This window comes from Heptranchias perlo, chromosome 13 (assembly GCF_035084215.1).
Source record: "Heptranchias perlo isolate sHepPer1 chromosome 13, sHepPer1.hap1, whole genome shotgun sequence".
NCBI classification, from domain to species: Eukaryota; Metazoa; Chordata; class Chondrichthyes; order Hexanchiformes; family Hexanchidae; genus Heptranchias; species Heptranchias perlo.
Window position 1 is genome coordinate 35,382,913 of NC_090337.1, and position 18,516 is coordinate 35,401,428.

General features: G+C 42.6%; 1 protein-coding gene across 3 annotated transcripts in view; it reads left to right on the top strand.

The window, feature by feature from the left end:
- Positions 1–1,506: 1,506 nt before the first annotated feature.
- The window catches only part of tbl1xr1a (TBL1X/Y related 1a), a 169,313-nt gene continuing 152,303 nt past the window's right edge, over positions 1,507–18,516 (top strand). For all 3 annotated transcript variants that reach the window (XM_067995324.1, XM_067995323.1, XM_067995326.1), the window contains exon 1: positions 1,507–1,853. The gene's annotated coding sequence lies outside the window, so the exon portion shown is untranslated. The remainder of the gene's footprint in view (positions 1,854–18,516) is intronic.

Here is an 18,516-nt window from a genome sequence, read left to right on the forward strand (position 1 = left end):
ACATGAACCCAAGATCCCGGTTGAGGCCGTCCTCATGCGTGCGGAACTTGGCTATCAATTTCTGCTCGACGATTTTGCGTTGTCGTGTGTCTCGAAGGCCGCCTTGGAGAATGCTTACCCGAAGATCGGTGGCTGAATGTCCTTGACTGCTGAAGTGTTCCCCGACTGGGAGGGAACCCTCCTGTCTGGCGATTGTTGTGCGGTGTCCGTTCATCCGTTGTCGCAGTGTCTGCATGGTCTCGCCAATGTACCATGCTCCGGGGCATCCTTTCCTGCAAAGTATGAGGTAGACAACGTTGGCCGAGTCACAGGAGTATGAACCATGTACCTGGTGGGTGGTGTCCTCTCGTGTGATGGTGGTATCTGTGTCGATGATCTGGCATGTCTTGCAGAGGGTGCCGTGGCAGGGTTGTGTGGTGTCGTGGACGCTGTTCTCCTGAAAGCTGGGTAATTTGCTGCGAATGATGGTCTGTTTGAGGTTGGGTGGCTGTTTGAAGGCGAGTAGTGGAGGCGTGGGGATAGCCTTAGCGAGGTGTTCATCGTCATCGATGACATGTTGAAGGCTGCGGAGAACGTGGCGTAGTTTCTCCGCTCCGGGGAAGTACTGGACGACGAAGGGTACTATGTCACATCATAGTGTTTTATAGAGTTCTAGCATAACCTCCCTGCTCTTATAGTCTATGCCGTGGCTAATAAAGTATCCACAATTTTCATGTGTATGCCTATAAAGTGAATGTTTGCAGGCTATTCCACCACGGTGGTCATCAGAACCAAGCCTGATCCTGCCCCCAACCTATCTCTCCACAATTTTCAGCAGTGGTCAATGGATAGCAATCAGAAACAGTGACCCTGGCTGATTTTCTCTTCCCTAGCCCAGGGCTGATAAAGTAAATTGCAGAATCCAAACACTACCCCAATTAAAATCAACTAATTCTGCACTGACTAGGGATTGAACCTGCGATGTTGTAATTACTGTGCCTCAATACCATACCATTCTAGGACACTGAATTATATCAAAAAAGTGCTCCTATTTGTGGGATTGATGATCTCCCGCATAGATTATATAACAATTATTTTGCTGCTGGGAAGGAAAATCTGAGGGTTATTAAGACCATGATCAGGGATTATCTTTATCTATATTTATAGATCTTTTTAGCAGCTCTATATGTATCATAGTTGTCAGTAGACAATTCCCCCCCCCCCAATCTTTTGGAGACTCTCTTAGTGGAAAATAAATAACCCTTTTCTACTAGCTTCCCAAATTTTAAAACACTGTATAAACTAGAGATTGTAATTGTGGCCACTTATTTTTCCGTGCACCACCACCATCATCACCAAAAAAATCTGTAAGATAAAACTATATTTTTGATTTGTTTGTTTGTAGTAATTTGGTGAGGAGGCACGACAAGTGAGAGTTGTGTTGTTTCCCACTTGGCCTCCTCCCTTTCTCAGCTGCTCCTACAATAGAGCCCTGTTGCTGTGAGTGAGCCATTTGCGCGGGACGGGTCACAGTGGCTGGCAGGGAGGGAAGGCAGACGTTGGATGGCAGTGAACGTTTGGCTGTGTTTAGCCTGATATTCTCCTCGCCCCGCACTCACCGACAACCCGCTTCACTTGTAAATCGGCTGCTCTACCTGGGACAATATTATTATCGGCGCCGCTCGCTCGCTCGCCCGACTCCAGCTGGCGCGGATGCGGGGTTTTATATCCAGAAATTTCCATTATTACTTTCTTTAGACCCGGAGAAGCCCCGGCCTCGAGAGGGTGGTTGGGGGGGGGTGGGGGGAAGGGAAGGAGCAACAACAAGAGACCGCCGAGCAGCCAGGAGGAGGCCCGAGTGTCTGCGGTTCACGGTGAGTGAGCCCGGGGCTCTGGCTACAAACTTTACACTTAACGAGGCGGGTGGAAGTGGTTTTGAAGCCGGGATGGGGCGGAGGGACGGGGCCTGCTCTGCTAGGCCCGGTGGTGGGGGGAGGGGTGCTCACTGACTCTTATACACCCCCCCCCCCCCCCCCCCCCCAATAATTACCGGCCCTGGGTCGACGGTGCTGCCAGGTTGACCCTCTGAGAGGGGCCTGGCGCTCCCGCACCCCTAACTCCCGGGGTTAAAGCAGGCAGCCACTGGGTATTGGAAGGGGCTTGGGGGTGGGGGCAGATATTATGGTTGAGCTCACCCTCCCCCTCCCCCTATGGGCTATGTTTGTTTCCTCTGGTCGCTGGGGGGGGGGGGGGGTCGGTGACCTGGCTGAAGGTGCGGTGGAAGCGCGGCTCGGGCCCAGTCTCGTGCTGTGGGGGAAGGGAAGCGCTTGAAGAAAAGCCTGAAACCCACATGCTGTTGTAACTGACATTAGCAACACTGGAGGTGGAAGAGTGCCTCGTCTGCAATAAAATAAATGTTGAATGATCAGGATGTAGTTAATGTTAGTCTGTTAGTGAAGAGGCCCACACTGTTTCTTGATTCAAAGTTGTACTTTTGTTATGGCCTGCACTGTTTGCATCTGTGTTGACTAAGCTGTACAAATTCTTGTAATGCAGTAGCTAGTAAAGGAATTGCTGATCATACTTTATAGAAAACTTATTTCAAAAGTTACTGATGTTTGTGGCTCACATAATGGATTGCATAACTGATAGCAGGACACGAGTTTCCATAAAACCATGGCAACTACACAACTTTAGGACAAATGACACAGACCCCTTTTGCAGAGGCTACAAATCTGTGTGGTGTAAAACTAGACGTACTATGTGTTGAGTACAAAATTAACTTGTAATTAAAACATCTCTTCCTATTGAACTCTTCTAAGAGTTCAGATCTTGGGTGCAACAAAATGTACCATGAATTAATTGTGGTGTTGCAAATTGGGCTTGCTTCATATTTAGGTTTTAACATAGGCATTGATCAAATTGGGTTATACATGTAGGATATCATTGGTTTATGACTAGACAAAGCTACACACATTGGTGACTATAAGCTGGTGGGTCCTTGGTGTGAAATGGCTGTGGTTGAGGAGTGCCATCTACTTACAGGACATGGTCTTTTACACAAGTTAAAGAAATTCTAAAGCTCATCATTAACTATGAGAAAATCTATGGAAGTTAAATCAATGGTGAATTTAGTTGATTACTGTTCCAAACTTATGCAGACATAACATATCGTTTTTTTTGTATATTGGAGTAGGCAAGTAACACAGAATACTAGGTCTGTTGATTCGATTTTGCTTTATGGTGTACAACACTTAGATTCTAAACTGTAGTGCATGCATACTTTGCAACTGTTAAATGGTAAATCTTTCTTTGTACAGTTTGTGTGAATTATTTTGCTGGTGGGGGGGGGGGTGGCTGGAAATAGTTTACTGCCACAGAACAACCAGAAGGGAATATAATAAAGTATGCAAAATCTTATTACCTCTGGTACTTTTTTTTCCACTGCAGAGTTAACCTCTGAACCTCTCGATTGCTCACTTTTTATCTGTTAGAAATGGCTGCAGTGCTGCACCATGCAGCGATGGGTCACAGGTCTGTGCCTGTGATTCACCCCACAGTAAACTCTTGATTCACTCATGCCAATCTAGGCAGTAGCTGAGTGGGGGTCAGGTATTTCACAACAAGACGGCAAAGTAGTGGGAGGGAGGGGGAGGGGGAGGGGGGGTGACGACAGCAATTATGTTAAATATATATAGGCCCCAAATATCCGTGATCCCATTTCACTGCTGTAATTCTGGCAGAGTGGGTATTGTGCCCTGATGGTGAGCTTGTGAGCCTGACTTCATTGGAGTTTCCAGGGTCAGCATGGATCAGGCAGACACTTGTACCACTGTTGACTGCTAGGTATGGGGGTGTGAGGAATTCACTGCTGGCTATTTGCTTTCATAAGAAGCCAGTTGGTCTGGCTGAATCAACAGTAAAGAGTTGAAATCAGACCCTTTATAATTGGACTGATTTCCCTATGTCCAAAATTTGTATTTTGGAACGTTTTAGACAATGGCTCCAGTCTGGAACACAGCTGTGGACCTTACCTCTGATGCTTCACTCAACTGGACATTGGTATCTTGGCGGCTTTCTTTTTGTTTGGGACACAGGAGGCAAGAGCAGTGGGAATTGCAGTGGATGATGTCATTCTGCTGGCCTCTTCTTTTCGACCACCAGGCCTCTTGCGGGCAGTTGAAGCTTCCACCTGCCCTCAGAGGAAACTCTCGCGGCCTACTCTTCAGGTTGGAAACCTAGTGTTGCCAGGGCCCAATTCACACCTTTCCAGTCTTGGTTCATCTGGAAACCACCCCGAGTACACCGCAAGCACTGAGGAAATTTGGATTTTGGTTCATGCTTTAATGGGGCTGTCTCACTTCCTGAGTGGGCACTAGGCTAAGCTTGCGGCTTAATGATATTCCTTTGCTTCCTTTTGTTTGAGAACAAGAAAATGAGGGGAACAGTGCTTAATCCCAGCCTGGCCATTCGATAACTGGGTTGGCCGTGAATGGAAACCTTGAATTAGCAAATCTGCTGAGGGCCACAGATGAAGGGGAAGCAGACTGCAAGTACCCTGTACCATATAGTGAGTACCATTGCCCTGTTGTGTCTTACACCCATTGGTGTGAAAATATATCTCCACAATTCTCAGGCCCCAAACAAGAGGGGACCATTTTTCTGGTATTTCCTGTGGGGCCTCATAAATGGTGCTTTTGCCATTTCATTTTCTTTTTGTTCAGGGTTTTAGAGTATGACATCAGTGAGCCTTTGTCCCCCATTTATAGTTGTCATTGGGAGCTGGTCTCTTTAGACTCTGATGCAAACACATGTTGGAGGAATACGTGTATGCTGAGCTAGCTCTGTGTGTTTAACTTGTTACAACAGAAGACGCTTAATCTGGTGACATAGACCCAAATGTTGTCGGCTTATAATGCTGTCAGTTTGCTGCAGTTTGGGCAATTTATATTCATGGGTGCAACTGACGGTGGGACAACACTAAGCATTTTATGTTGGCTGCACTCCTCTAATGTGTCAGGGATCCGTGCTGGAACCTCTATTGCCCCTAATCTACATTAATGACAGATTCAGAAACCCAATGCAAACCTGTCAAATTTGTAGATAATAAACTTGGATGTGGGTGTCAAGTTCCAGGTGCCTACAAAGGGAGTTAAATAAAACCTGCAAATGGATAAATCAGTGGCAGGTGAAATTCAACACAAGTGCAAGGCACTACACTTGAGAAGGAAAAATGGGTGCCAAATTATACTGTGGATGGTGTAGAAATAGCTAAAGTTGAAGTGGCAAGGGTTCAACAGTTAACATATTAAATCACTGTGGAGCAGCAATAGACAAAGTGAACAGAATGTGTGATGAACAGAAAATGCCATGTTAAAATTGTGCAGTGCCATGGTCATACTTTACCTTGAGTATTGTGTTAAATTTTTGTCACCAAGCCATGGAGGCAGGATCATTGAAGAGCCACGAGGCTGATTTGTAGTGTTAAAGGATTGAACTAAAAGGAAAGACTGGAGAAACTGGGACCAAAAGGGGACCTTATAGAAATATACAAGATATTAAATGACAAATGAGGCTAACCTGGAGTACTATTTGAATGTGTGCCAGGATATTAGAACAAGGGGCAGGGGTTGAATCTGGTGAACTGAGGATTGACATTAGGAAGAACGTCTTCATACGAAAGTGTTTGACACTTGGAATCATTTCTTGGGTCGGGTAATGGAGGCAAAAACCTTACTTCCTCTCTTTCCCCCCCCCCCCCGGTCTTAATTAATGTTAAAAAAAAATTCTGGATGTATGAGTTAAGATGGACTGAATGGCCTCCCCATCTATCTATTTTGTAACTATCTTGTAATTTTGTAAAAGTTTCTAAAGTGACACTTTTAGCATTCCTTGCAAATTCCCTACATTTAGAAATTAGAGGAGGTATATCTCAAAGACAGTAGTTCACATTTTCTGTGGGTACATTTATATGTTCCTTTACATCGGGGCTTTAGGATTGAACTTTGAGGGCCATTTTGATCTTTAATGCGCATAGGTTCCTGTTAAAGAGCCAGTAGAAGCATTTGTTTTCCATATCCCTGACTTCTCATGATCTAGGGAAAATTGGGTGCTTTTAGATGTAAGGAGTTTGCCTCTTTGATGGCTTTGAGAGTACTGCTGTTATGTACCAATGTCATACTATGAATTTTAAAATGCCTACTGTGGGTCAGTGAAATGTATCAGCCATTAGGTAGGAAAGCTTACATTTTGCTGCATTCAGGTGCTGATTAAGCATTTAAATTATGCAAGATCTGTGCTAGCACCGCTGGTTCCAACATACGGCTTTTGAATAAACCTGACGAGAATAAACCTGACAAGATTCACTAAGACTGGCTTCCTGGTGGCCAGCCGTTGAGTCCTGGCAGGTATACCTTCGTGTTGCAGTCAGCTATGTGAAACAATAACAACTTGCATTTATATAGCACCTGTAATGTAATAAAACGTCTGAAGGCTCTTCACATGAGCATTGTCAAACAAAATTTGACACCGAGCCACATGAGATATTAGGACAGGTGATCAAAAGCTGGTTAGAGAAGTAGGTTTTAAGGAAGGTCTTAAAGGAGGGTGGAGAGGTTTAGCGAGGGAGTTCCAGAGCTTAGGGCCTAGGCAGCTGAATGGCAAAGCGATGAAAATCGGGGATGGGTAAGAGGCCAGAATTGGAGAAGTGCTAAGATCTCGGAGGGTTGTAGGGCTGAGGAGCTTACAGAGATAGGGAGGAGCGAGGCCATGGAGGGATTTGAAACAAGGATGAGAATTTTAAAATTGAGGCGTTGCTGGACCGGGAGCCAGTGTAGGTCAGTGAGCACAGGGGTGATGTGTGAATGGGACTTGGTGTGAGTTAGGGTATAGGCAGCAGAGTTTTGGATGAGCTCAAGTTTACAGATGGCACAAAGTGGGAGGCTGGCCAGGAGCGCATTGGAATAATCAAGTCTAGAGGTAACAAAGGCATGGATGAAGGTTTCAGCAGCAGATAAGCTGAGGCAGGGGCAGAGATAGGTGATGTTACGAGGTGAAAGTAGACGGTTTTGGTGACTGAGAGGATATAGGGTTGAAATCTCAGCTCAGGGTCAAATAGCATGCTAAGGTTGTGAACGGTCTGGTTCAGCCTCCGACAGTGGCCAAGGAGAGGAATGGAGACCCATGAGTTGTGAGCCAATGATGCTAGCACAGGATCTTATGTAGTATAGAATCAGGTTTAAATGGACCACACTATAAATCTTTTGCGCTTCCAGCAATAATCTGCTGTAACATGTCTGTATAACCATCCTAAAATGTACTCATTCGAGTACTAGCTTCAAGAGTTTGGAGGTACTGCATTGCAGTATAAACCTTTCAACCTGTTGAAGTCAGTGGCTTTGTTTTGGCATTCCTGTTGTTTTTCCTGAACAATCACTAAGTTGTATTGTTTTCTTCCCATTTTGTTGCTGATTTAATGCTCCTTGCTCCAAGCGACCTTGCAGTTTTGGCTTTGCAGTGTGCACTATACTGGCCACCCCGTTTAATTTAAAGCTATCATTGTTCTTCACCAGGTGTTGAACAGAAGCAGAGCCTGCAAATCTGGAATTAAATCCCTCCAGGAGCCTCCTCCTATAACTTCCACCAGCCCTACAAATCTCCGCCCCCTACCCTTAACTCTTCATTTCTCTGACGCAAGCCTCTTGTGTGACTCTCCTCCCTCCACACCACCATTGGAAGCTGTGCCTTCAGCTGCCTCGGTTTCAGGCTATGGAATTCCCTCTAAACCCATCTGCCTCTCTATCTCCCTCTCCTCCTTTAAGACTCTCCTTAAACTCCTCTCTCTTTGACCAAGCTTTTTGTCACCCTACTTAATATTTAATATTTCCTTCTTTGACTCGGCATCTGCTTTTCTTCATGCCTTGAGAAGTTTTTTTATGTTAAAGGCTCCATATAAATGCAAGTTGTTGTTGAAAATGTGGGTCTTCACTGATGCCAAAATAAGGTAGGTTGACCAAGTTGTATTTCTAACTGTAACTGATAGAACATAGCTGTATCTTTAAAAGTAAAATCTTAATTGATAGCAAATCTTGCTTTAGATAGCAAGGCTTGTCTAAAATATCTATCTTTATTTCCACTCACCATTGGTACAGATATGATATCCCATGGTTATTTTCATAAATTGCTTTTTAACTTTCCTTAAAGGAAAGCTTTATCAAAGCAAAATCTTCAAGGTCTGTTAATTTAAAAAAAACGTGAATATCCTTGCTTGTGAACTATCCATTGTTTTAATAAATTTGTTTGTTTTTAATGCATTGGAAACTTACAATGAATATTGGGGATTTTTTTTTAAACCGAGTCCCCAGACAAAACGCCAGCAAATAGATATATTTTTTTGTAGAAATTGAAATTTACAGGGACAGGAAAATTTTGCACTTCTTGTTTTCTTCTAATTTGATTGGTATCTACATCATGGTGGTCCAAGCACTTGCATATAGTTTAACGCCTTAGAGTTGATCTATCTAGTGCTTGCTATTGCAGAGCTCCTGTTGAGTATACCATTGTGAATGGAGCCACCTCTCATTCAATATCTGGTTAAAGAGAAGTTACAATGCTGATATGGGCAACAATGCAGTTTAGCTGAAGTATCAAAGGCACAGTACATTAAATATTAGAGGTCCATGTTTTGATACCATCGCAACAAATGTGTGCAAAGCAACTGCCAAAGCATTTGCCATTTGAATAAATGATGCCCAGGCTTCTAATGGAACTTGGGAAATACCATGAGGTGTGGGTAGTCAAAGACACCCAAGCCCATTGGTTGACTAAGGGGATGGCAGTTCCCACATAACCCATGTGTTGTCCTTACTCAGCAAGCCCTGTACCATCCATCTCAGACACCCCAAGGTCCTTTGTACTGTGGAAATGTCCATGACTGTCATCCTCAGTAACCAGTATTAATGAATATTATACATATGGTCAGTGTTTTGAAGGCCAGCGTGACAGTGTTTACTGCTTCAAAGTAGCGCAACTGGGCCTACTCTGCCACCCACTCCTTCTTCTTTTGAGTCCGGCACTGGTTAAGTCCTGCTCCTCCTCTTCACACACTTACAGCATCAGTGGCCTGGATCACCGCTTCAGTCGAGATGGCAACTCTTGGGAGAACTGTCGTCTCCAGTATACAGAGGCAATAATCCCAGCCATTAGCAGTAGTGGGACTGGTGTGTTAGCCACTCGACATGGAAAGGAGCGGGATTGGGGAAATGGATGCACAGGGTATAGATGGGGAACAGAATCCACGAGGCAGAAAGCTAGGGTAGGGGAATTTCCCCTCCAATGCCATCTAGTTTCTCCTCCTCCCCATCCATTTTTCTCCATCTCATGCATTCTGTCCTTTCCCCTTGGTATGCATTCTGCTCTCTTCACAGCCCTTCCTTACTGGAATGAAGTGATAATATCTCCCCTGAACTACTCTTTAGCGTCAACAATCCCAGGCCCTTCATCCTCTCAAAATAAGTATTCGATTGGTTACGCTTTTCTGCACTGCCTGGATATCCTTGTTGAAATTCAGTGCCTGAAATTGTAGACAGTAGGGCAGGTGTGGCTGTGACAGTGCCTTGTACAGACTCACTATCACCTCCTGAAATAAGGACTCTATCTCTGGTTTATGTATCCAAAGATCTGGTTAATATTGCAAATTGCTGCACCCTGTATTGTTGGTTTTTGTGAACTTCACCAATGTCCCCAGAACTGTCTCCTGTTTTTTTTAATCTGATAGAGCCATTTAGTTTTTATTCACGTTGTTCATTCATTACCTTGCATTTGTCCACATTAAATGCCAGTTGCCACTCATTAGCCCCTTTCCACTACCATTAAGATCTCTCTTTATCATCCTTTTCCGTATTGTTTGAAGCACTTCCCCCAATTTGGTGTCATCTGCAAACTTAGCTTTGTTTTTATGCCTAACCCCAAATCATTTATATACATTGCAAACAGCAATGGCCCCGTCACCGATCCTCATGGCATCCTGTTAGTGAACCCTTGACATGTTGACGCAGCGCTGTTCAAGCTGCCCTTTGCTTTCTCTAGTTTAGCTAATTTTCAATCGAATTCAGAAGCTTACCTCCTAGTTTCAATGTAGATTGAATGTGGATGTTTTATGTTTTAGACCTAAACAACTTTAATCTTGATGTTTTGAACCATTATAACTAACATTTAAAAAAAATTGTTTGTAAGTTACGAGTATATTTGAGGTCATTGTGTGAGGAAAGGAGGTTGAAAGTTTATGTATTTTAGGAGTCAGGTGGGGTTGGAAATGGGTATGATTGACATTAAGGGAATGGGTCAAAAAGTCATTTTCAGCATACATATTTAATGGATAGCGCTTAATTAAGTTGCTTCTAATTTCTAGCAGCAATTATGCCAAAACAATTGAACTTAATGATGTCGTGAAGCAGCTGTTGTGACAGCACATTGTGAAATCTTCAGGTGTTAATCAACAGCAATAGAATTCACTAAGTGGCTCAATAGTTTGCATTACTGCAGTTGAGGTTGTTATGGATAGTTTAAGTAAGGGAGCCTTTTCATCATAGTGTGCAGAAATTTGGTTTGGATTGACCACGGCAGCTTTGATCATTTCAAGTTTGTCTCTTTCTTTTAGTTAGACTTTATTAATGTTTGTTTATAGTTAATTCCATACATAATTATGCAGTGACTTTTTTTACTTTATGGATCATATTGCGATTTGTTTTTCCAAGTATGGAGATTTGCAAATCACATTAGATTTGAATGTCTTCCATTGCAAGTTGTATTTGCTGCTCAGGTGCAATCCCCTCTACTTTCGAAAATACAAATTTGACAGGCAGGAAAAGACCAGCTTGTCCAGCAAGCCTACCCCACACTGTGGTGGCAAGACCATCATGGCTAAACACTTATTCCCTTCCCTGACCTCCCTCCCTCACGCCCACTCCGGCAGCCATGTAATCTCCTGGGAGAGGCAAAAAACAGAAAAAACCCAGGGCCAATAAGGGAAAAAATACTCTGTATAATTCCTCTCCGACCCCCTCGGGTGACCCCCTCAGGAGATCACATGGACCAAGTGTTATCTATAAAGACACATCTTCGATATGATGCAATCTCTGCCCCAGTCAGGAACTGGTCCAGCTCCCTCTTGAAGCTTGCAGAGAGTCAGCACCCACCACGCCAGACGGCAATGTATTCGAGAGGCTCACAATTCTCTGGGAAAAGAAGAACCACTTAACATCCAGTCTGTTCCTACTCTTCCATAAGAGATAGGAGCAGGAGTAGGTCATTCGGCCCCTCGAGCCTGCTCCGCCATTCACTGAGGTCATGGCTGATCTGATTTTTACCTCAACTCCACTTTCCCGCCTTTTCCCCATATCCTTTGACTCTTGCTGATCAAAAATTTGTCTAACTTAGCCTTGAATGTATTCAATGACTCAGCCTTCACAGCTTTTTGGGGTTAAGAATTCCAAAGTTTGACGATGCTCTGGGAGAAGAAATTCCTCCTCATTTCCGTCTTAAACAGGCGACCCCTTATTCTGAGACTATGCCCCCTAGTTTTAGATTCCCTCATGAGGGGTAACATCCTCTCAGCATCCACCCTATCGAGTCCCCTCAGAATCTTGTATATTTCAATAAGATCACCTCTCATTCTTCTAAACTCCGGCGAGTATAGACCCAACCTGTTCAATCTTTCCTCATAAGACAACCCTTCCGTACCTGGAATCAACCTAGTGAACCTTCTCTGAACTGCCTCCAATGCAGGTATATCCTTCCTTCAATAAGGGTACCAGAACTGTACGCAGTACTCCAGGTGTGGTCTCACCAGCACCCTGTACAGTTGTAGCATGACTTCCCTGCTTTTATACTCCATCCCCTTAGAAATAAAGACCAATATTCCGTTTGCCTTCCGGATTGCCTGCTGCACCTGTATGTTGACTTTTTGTGTTTCATGTATGAGGACACCCAGATTCTTCTTAGCGCAGGATTTTGTAGTATTTCTCCATTCAAATAATATTTTGCTTTTTTATTTTTCCTCCCAAAGTGGATGACTTCACATTTTCCCACATTATATTCCATCTGCTAAATTTTTGCCCATTCGCTTAACCTGTCAATATCCCTTTGCAGACACTTTGCAACTTGCTTTTCCACCTATCTTTGTATCATCAGCAAATTTGGCCACAAGACACTCTGTTCCTTCATCCAAGTCATTGATATATATTGTAAATAGTTGAGGCCCCAGCACTGATCCCTGCGGCACCCTACTAGTTACAGATTGAAAATTACCCTTTTATCCCGACTCTTTGTTTTCTGTTAGTTAGCCAATCTTCTATCCATGCCAGTATATTACCCCCAACACCATGAGCTCTTATCTTGTGCAGTAATCTTTTATGTGGCACCTTATCGAATGCCTTTTGGAAATCCAAATATACTGCATCCATTGGTTCCCCTTTATCCATCCTGCCCTTTACTTCCTCAAAGAACTCTAATAAATTTGTCAGACATGATTTCCCCTTCGTAAAACCATGTTGACTCTCCTTGATTGTATTATGAGTCTCCAAATGCCCTGCTACTACTTCCTTAATAATGGATTCTAGCATTTTCCCAATAACAGATGTTAGGCTAACTGGTCTATAGTTACCTGCTTTCTGTCTCACTCCCTTCTTGAATAGGGGTGTTACGTTTGCGGTTTTCCAATCCGCTGGGACCTTCCCAGAATCTAGTGAATTCTGGAAAATTATAATTAATGCATCCACTATCTCTGTAGCCACTTCCTTTAAGACCCTCGGATGCAAGCCATCAGGTCCAGGGGACTTAAGACCCATTAGTTTACCTAGTACTTTTTCTCTAGTGATAGTGATTGTTTTTAGTTCCTCCCTCCCCTTTGCCCCTTGATTTTCTACTATTATTGGTATGTTATTAGTGTCTTCTATGTGAAGACAGATACAAAATATCTGTTCAATTCCTCTGCCATTTCCTTGTTTTCCATTATTATTTCCCCAGTCTCATCCTCTAAGGGACCAATGTTTACTTTAGCTACCCTCTTTTTATATACTTGTAGAAGCTTTTACTGTCAGTTTTTATATTTCTTGCTAGTTTACTCTCATAATTTATTTTTTCCCTCTTTACTATTCTTTTAGTCATCCTTTGCTGGTTTTTAAAGTTTTCCCAGTCTTCGGGCTTACCAGTAATCTTTGCCATGTTGTATGCTTTTTCTTTTAACCTGATACCATCCTTTACTTCCTTAGTTAGCCATGGTTGGTTCACCTTTTTGTGGAGTCTTTCCTCCTCACAGGGATGTATTTTGTTGCGAGTCATAAAATATCTTTTTAAATGTTTGCCACTGCTTATCCACCATCATACCATCAAATCTGTTTACCCAGTCCACTTTCGCCAATTCTGCCCTCAATCCTTTATAATTGTCCTTATTTAAGTTTAATTCAGTAGTTTCAGACCCAAGATCCTCGCTCTCAAACTGGATGTGAAATTCTATCATGTTATGATCATTGCTTCCCAAGGGATCCTTTACTTTGAGATCATTAATTAATCCTGTTTCGTTACCCATTACCAGATCCAAAATGGCCTGTTCCCTGGTTGGTTCCCCGACGTATTGGTCTAAGAAACAGTACCTAATACACTCCATGAGCTCCTTCACAGGGCTTTTTTTGCCAATTTGATTTGTCCAATCTATGTGGAAGTTAAAATTGCCCATGATTGTTGCATTACCTTTTTTACAAGCCCCCCTTATATTTTGCCCTACAGTGTAGCTACTGTTAGGGGGCCTATATACTACTCCCACCAGTGATTTATTTCCCTTGCTATTTCTTACCTCCACCCAAATTGATTTGACATCTTGATCTTCTGAGCCAAGATCATTTCTCACTATTCTACCAATTTCATCCTTTATTAACAGAGCCACCCCACTACCTTTATCTTTTTTCCTATCCTTCCAAAATGTTAAATACCCCTGAATATTTAGCTCCCAACCTTGGTCACATTGCAACCAGGTCTCTGTAATGGCCACGAGATCATACCCATTTGTTTCTATTTGTGCCATCAATTCATCTATCTTATTACAAATACTGTGTGCATTTAGATAAAGAACCTTTAATTTTGTCTTTTTACCATTCTTTCCTACTCCGGCCCCATTTGCTAGTGCACCCTTATGTTTGTACGCTCTGTCCCTTCCTGACACACACTGTTTATCATTATCCCCATCACTTTCCTGTACTACTTCCTTGTCTTTTCTCTTTATCAATCTAAACTTCGCCCCACCTGAGCCCTCCCCACTTCTATTTAGTTTAAAGCCTTCTCTGCCACCCTGGTTATTCGGTTTGCCAGAACACTGGTCCCAGCATGGTTCAGGTGAAGCCCGTCCCATAGTTTAAACTTGTGTCCCCTGGTCCTCCCCAACCTGTTAAACTGGAATAATCTATCAACAGGGATGCCATCCAGCCCATAAATTATTTTATAGACCTCTATCGGGTCACCTCTAAGCCTACACTCCTCTACAATAAATAGACCAACATCCTTGAGCCGATCTGAGTAGCTGAGGTTTTTTAAGCTAGGAATCATTCTTGTAGCTCTCCTGGACCTTTTCTAAAGCTGCTATATCACCCACCTTGTTGGGGGAGCAAAACTGGGCACAGCACTCCAGATGCGGTCTGACCAACAACCTGTATAGTGTTAAAATGGTGTCCTTTGATTTATACTGAGTGGTTCTATTAATACAACCCAATACCTTGTTAGCTTTAGCTACAGTGGTCATGAACTTTTAGCGATCTGTGCACAATAACACCAAGATCATTTTGTTGCTCAACTTCTTTCAGTATTATTCTCTGTAAATGATATGTGTATTCTGTGTTGACCCTACCAACATGCATGACACTACATTTATCTAAATTAAACGCCATTTGCCAATGTGTGGCCCACTCCACTAGCATATCTAAATCTTTTTGGATTTGTTTGCACTTCTCTACCGTCTTAACCCTTGCACAGATTTTGGTGTCATCGGCAAACTTACTTACCATACTCCTAACATCACTGTCCAGCTCATTAATAAAGACCGTGAAGATTAGCAGGTCTAGGACCGATCCCTGGGGGACACCACTCGTAACATGTCTCCAAGCTGAACCACATCCATTAATTACAACTTTTTGGCTCTGGGATTGGAGCCAATTCCTAATCCAGCTTGTCAAATTTCTACTGATACCACAAGATTCTATCTTGTGAAGTAACCTAGTGTGAGGTTCCTTATCAAAGGCTTTCTGCAAATCCAGATAGACAGTGTCTACCGGATTACCTTCATCCACTATCCTAGTGACTTCCTCAAAAAACTCTTATCAAATTTGTTAGCCATGACGACTTTTTTTTGGAAGCCGTGTTGTGTATTTCTAATGGCCCCTTCCCTTTCCCAGTGATCATAAAAGGCATCTCTTACGATCCCTTCTAGCATCTTCCCAATAATTGTTGTCAGGCCTGTAGTTCCCCGACTCTGATTTGTCCACTTTTAAAAAAAAAATAGGAACTACATGAGCTAGGAACTACATGAGCTAGCTTCTAGTCTAATCCCTGACTCTATTGAACTATTGAAGATACGGGCAAGGGGTTCACAGAGCACCTGTCCCATCTCTTTAATCACCCTTGGATGGATATTATCCGGACCTGGAGCCCTATCAATTTTGAGCTTTCCTAATCTATCCAAGGTGACATTATTATCTCTTTTAATATTAATATTGCTATTCAATACCAAGCACCCTTCATCTGGAACATAAGCATCAGCTACCGAAGTATAGATTGATGCAAAATAGTCATTTAGCAGCTCTGCCATGACCTGAGAATCAGTTTGAATCTGCCTTACAGTATCCTTTAATAGCCCTTTATGGTCTTTTGAGTACGGACATAACTTAAAAAAAGCTTTTGCTATTACTAACACAATTCCGCATCATCTTTTTCAGAGATCTCTTGGCTAATCATATGGCTGTTTTTGTCTTCCTTAATTTCATGCGATACTTTTTCCCGTTCTCCTGCAAGTTAATTGCCTCAAGGGTGTAGGATGCCTTCTGTTTCGTTTGAATTTGCCTCTGTACATTCCTCATCAGCCATAATGGTTTGGTTTCACCATGTGCCCTTTTACCCATTGGGACATATGTGGCTTCATTCTGTTTGAGAATGTTTTAAATAGAACCCATTTGTCCTCGGTACTTGATTGCCTATCTAGTATAGTTGCCCATCAACTTTTGCCAGTTCTTCAGCCATTTTTGTAAAGTTAGCCCTCTTAAAATCTGGGACCAGCATTAGATTGTCTGCAGCCTTGGATTGGCCAATAAGATTAAACCTAATTATATTATGATCAGAGCTGGCCAGGTGTTCCCCACATGGAGGTTTGATATAGGCCAAGGGTCACTGCTAAAAATCAGATCTAGAATTTGTTTATCTGTAGTTGCTTCACCAACAGGCTGTCTAAGGAAACAATCATTTATGGTGTCTACAAAAGTTTCAGCTACTCTTCCCCACTACACTAAATGGTTCACCATCAGACCATTTAATACACAAGGAACATTGAAGTCTCCCATAATGCAAATTGGGCCCAGGCTAGAAGCCGTAGCAATTTGTGAACAAAGTTCCTCGTCAGCTAGGGATGCCTGTCCTGGAGGTCTATAACAGGTGCCAATCATAATCTTGGGGCCATTGGCTTGGACTAATTGGATCCAAACAGCTTCAGGTACTGCTGATGTGCTAATAATCTCTTGCCACAGCCAGTAGATTATTTCTGACAAATAAGGCTACACTACCTCCGTTCTATCTTTCCTAAAATAGTTATACCCTGCCATAGTTATGTCTGACTGGCTTTTATGTTTCATTTTTGAAGAAGAGTATGCACCTAAAATGCTAACTTGTCCCCAGAGGTGCTGACTGGCCTGTGTGTTTCTAGCATTTTTTGGCATTCAGCACCATCATTTAAATCTAGCCATTTCTCAGTAACACATATAACATCTGGGTTTTCTAATATTGCATAAGATTGTAGTTTCAGCAGTTTATTTCTAAGACTTCCTGCATTAGCCATAGAAGCATTTCGATGTTTTGTCAGTTAGCTGACTCTGGGTACCATTCCTTTAGAAAATCTGGGTGGACTATAAGTGCTATCTACCCCAGTGCATTGGGAAAACCAAACGCAGATTAAGTGACCACTTTGCCAAACATCCGTTCTGTCTACAAATATAACACCGAGCTACCTATGGCTTGCCATTTTAACTTCCACTCCCATTCCCACATTGGCTTCTCTGTCATTGGCCTTGTGCACTGTTCCAATGAAGATCAATGCAAGTTTCAAGAACAATATCTCATCTTTCTCTTTGGCACTGTGGAAATTGCCGTCAGTAAAGTCAGACTTTTAAAAAATTTCATACCTGGCCTCAGTCTTCCATCTCTTTCATTTTCTCGCATTTCCCTAGACCTCCCACTTTCATACCTTTTTAACACATCTTTTGTTTCTTTAATGTCTTAATGCTTCTGTCCATTGTTTGCTTGAGATGATCAGTTAAATCAATCCATTCATGATTTCTCTGTAGAATTAACTATTTATATATAATTTCCCTCCCTTTTCTGATTTTATTAATATGTCTGACCGGCTTTTATGTTTCATTTTTGAAGAAGAGTATGCACCTAAAACGCTAACTTGTCCCCAGATGTGCTGACTGGCCTGTGTGTTTCTAGCATTTTTTGATTTTGCTTTGTACTTTCAAAACAGGTATTTTCAATATCCTATTTTTTGGTTAAGAGTGGCGTAAAATCTGTTCTGGACTATTCTGTTGCATTTATACGGTGTCCTATATATGAATGTCATTTAAAGGTACTACAGAAGAAGTTGTAGACTATAAATCTGCCCTTTTTATACTGCAGGGTGGATTCCATAGCACTGGCAGCAGCGCAAAAACAATTGCAGATTCGCAGTTTGAACGTTGTGATTATGACTTTCATTCCTGGCAGCCAGACCTTCCCCATTGGCTGGGGATGATCTTTATAAGCCAGGTGTGAAAACCAGGAAAAAATGGTGGCATTCACTGCTATTTACATTTCCTGTCAGTGTTACTGCTGTTTTTGCAGAGCAGCTAAACGCAGTCACTTGAGATGATTCTTTGCTCCTCCATGGCAGCTTTGCCATCTCATTTACATTGCAGCACTGCATCCAAAGGAGCTGCCATCTGTGGTATTGTTGTAATATAAAGGAGACATTATGTCATATTTATGCTGGGGATAACTATTCAAAAGAATCCCCTGCTGGCTTGTGCAATCCATTTTATTCTTTGAGTGGTTTGAAGAATGTGGAAAGGCGGGGGAGGATATTGTCTTAACTGATTTCCTGATCCTACTCTCCAGTGGTGCTTTTACTCCCTTCACTGCAAATTTAAAATGAATTACAAATCTGCACAGAATGCGGAATTTTTACAAGCACTTTAAATTTAGTGGTGGGAGGAGAAGCAACAGCGCAGGTAAATAGGAAACTGCTGTGTAGGG